The sequence below is a fragment of the Bufo gargarizans genome, chromosome 3 (assembly GCF_014858855.1).
Source record: "Bufo gargarizans isolate SCDJY-AF-19 chromosome 3, ASM1485885v1, whole genome shotgun sequence".
Lineage (NCBI taxonomy): Eukaryota > Metazoa > Chordata > Amphibia > Anura > Bufonidae > Bufo > Bufo gargarizans.
In genome coordinates this window covers 53,258,573-53,261,957 of record NC_058082.1, presented here as the reverse complement: position 1 = coordinate 53,261,957, position 3,385 = coordinate 53,258,573, and positions in this window count along the sequence as shown.

Sequence of the window (3,385 nt, the reverse complement as noted above, 5' to 3'; positions counted from 1 at the left end):
TGTATTTACTATGCCATAAACACTAAATACAGTCTTGGTATTGTGGCTGCTTATTACGGTTTTATGACCTTCTTAGCACTGTAAATACTTCACAACTTGGGAGCAAAGCGCTGCGAAGTGAGATCTGAGATTCTGGGCTTCCCGAGTTAAGGGAAGTTCTGCGTGTAAAGCTGCTGGCTCAGCAGTCTGCCATAGAATCCTCTTTGTTTGGCATGGATGGTCTGCTATAATATTTTTGCTCTACTTACTTTCTTTTTTTGTGTTCTGTCATGTGCATCATGTTGTCGGAAAATGATATTCATTAGCAGGATTGACTTTTTTTTTTTTCTTCCTTTTTTCTTTAGAGAATTTATGAATTGTAGAGACATAAAGGCACGAACAGTGCTCGCTCTGTTTGCCTACTAGTATGGCATGAAAAGGCTGCAGGCAGGCTCGGAGAAGACTTGATAAATGGGAAGAAGGAAGCGTAATAGATTCCAAGTGAATGGTTTGGGATTCACATTCTGGATTTTTACACTGAATTTTAGCTACCCAATTGCTAGACTTTATTATAAAATATATATATTAGTAAAATGAGTGGGAAAGAATATAATGTGGCTGAATATTGCCACTGACAGTTACTGGAAAAAAACCTTCTACCACAACCAGCATCCCCAATAATGTCAGAGTAAGTGACCTATAATACCGCCAGACCATGGACACCTGTTACCAGCATGTAGTGACTCAATATGACGTGAATACAGTACAGTTATAACCATTTACACAGGGGTGATGCCCGCTCTGAGTGGATTAGTTCACTTTCTCGTTACTTCTCCCGGGCGCAACTTGTGTTGGTGTTCTGCAGACACATTTGACTCCTTACTTTTCCAGCGGACGCACACACTGTTCCCCATAGTATCCCTCCACTCAGCAATGGCAGCCCTGTTTTATACCCCCTAAACACGAATGCCTTAATTTGTGGCCACAGTTTCTGTTTTGTTTAATCACACCCCCCTACGCAGTAACTATGTGTCGCCATCCCTCATTAATAATGCCCCCTCTGCACCTCTGACAAGAGAAAAAATACAGGGAGTGCAGAATTATTAGGCAAGTTGTATTTTTGAGGATTAATTTTATTATTGAACAACCATGTTCTCAATGAACCCAAAAAACTCCTTAATATCAAAGCTGAATATTTTTGGAAGTAGTTTTTAGTTTGTTTTTAGTTTTAGCTATTTTAGGGGGATATCTGTGTGTGCAGGTGACTATTACTGTACATAATTATTAGGCAACTTAACAAAAAACAAATATATACCCATTTCAATTATTTATTTTTACCAGTGAAACCAATATAACATCTCAACATTCACAAATATACATTTCTGACATTCAAAAACAAAAACAAATCAGTGACCAATATAGCCACCTTTCTTTGCAAGGACACTCAAAAGCCTGCCATCCATGGATTCTGTCAGTGTTTTGATCTGTTCACCATCAACATTGCGTGCAGCAGCAACCACAGCCTCCCAGACACTGTTCAGAGAGGTGTACTGTTTTCCCTCCTTGTAAATCTCACATTTGATGATGGACCACAGGTTCTCAATGGGGTTCAGATCAGGTGAACAAGGAGGCCATGTCATTAGATTTTCTTCTTTTATACCCTTTCTTGCCAGCCACGTTGTGGAGTACTTGGACGCGTGTGATGGAGCATTGTCCTGCATGAAAATCATGTTTTTCTTACCTTGCAGACTTCTTCCTGTACCGCTGCTTGAAGAAGGTGTCTTCGAGAAACTGGCAGTAGGACTGGGAGTTGAGCTTGACTCCATCCTCAACCCAAAAAGGCCCCACAAGCTCATCTTTGATGATACCAGCCCAAACCAGTACTCCACCTCCACCTTGCTGGCGTCTGAGTCGGACTGGAGCTCTCTGCCCTTTACCAATCCAGCCATCTGGCCCATCAAGACTCACTCTCATTTCATCAGTCCATAAAACCTTAGAAAAATCAGTCTTGAGATATTTCTTGGCCCAGTCTTGACGTTTCAGCTTGTGTCTTGTTCAGTGGTGGTCGTCTTTCAGCCTTTCTTACCTTGGCCATGTCTCTGAGTATTGCACACCTTGTGGTTTTGGGCACTCCACTGATGTTGCAGCTCTGAAATATGGCCAAACTGGTGGCAAGTGGCATCTTGGCAGCTGCACGCTTGACTTTTTTCTCAGTTCATGGGCAGTTATTTTGCGCCTTGGTTTTTCCACACGCTTCTTGCGACCCTGTTGACTATTTTGAATGAAACGCTTGATTGTTCGATGATCACGCTTCAGAAGCTTTGCAATGTTAAGAGTGCTGCATCCCTCTGCAAGATATCTCACTATTTTTGCCTTTTCTGAGCCTGTCAAGTCCTTCTTTTGACCCATTTTGCCAAAGGAAAGGAAGTTGCCTAATAATTATGCACACCTGATATAGGGTGTTGATGTCATTAGACCACACCCCTTCTCATTACAGAGATGCACATCACCTAATATGCTTAATTGGTAGTAGGCTTTCGAGCCTATACAGCTTGGAGTAAGACAACATGCATAAAGAGGATGATGTGGTCAAAATACTAATTTGCCTAATAATTCTGCACGTAGTGTATGCTGGTAATGGGACTAGGCAAAAATAAGTAGGGGATTATTCTGCAGTTCTAGTCGCAACCTGGCACAGGTGGTGCAATGCAGTGGCGTCATCATGAGGCTTGTGCCAATGAGGGTAAATTTAGGGGCAGGGAGCCAGTAGCACTCTGCTTCCTCAAGATAAAGTTGAGCACTATGAAGGAGCAGAGTTGCAACAGGCACTGGGGCCTGTGCCCCAAATACCTAGTGCAAGTGAAGTTCCAAATGCATGCCTCCAGGATTGGGCATACTGAACCTAATCATCCCCATCTTTCATTCCTACAGAAAGTTATTCCCAGTTTATGGAAATGTGCTAAGCCACTATTGTATGGCTGGATTAGGCAAATTATTGAGATGGTAATGGTCCTTGGCTTTAAAAAAATAAAATTGTGAATAAACTAATTTTGGCTGCAACTCGTGACCTGGCCAGAGCGATAGGTGAGTAGCGGCAAAGTTGTGGAGTTGTAAATTTCAACGTTCGCACATTATAGGATCCAGAAGATCATGGACTCTGAATATCGTATTCAGAATCCTTGCAGATGTAAAAGGACGGTAGTAAGTTCACCACACAGGACACTTTGTGTGTTCATTGATATTTCAGTTGCCTTACCAGAGATCTGAACAATGGTCGACAAGTCTATTGGAAAATATTCCCGTAACCAACTCCTACGCTTCTCCTGAAACCTTCCTTGCTGGTCTTACCACATCCTCTCATGACTCCATATTAAGTTATGACAAAAAGTCCCCAGTAATGACTTTA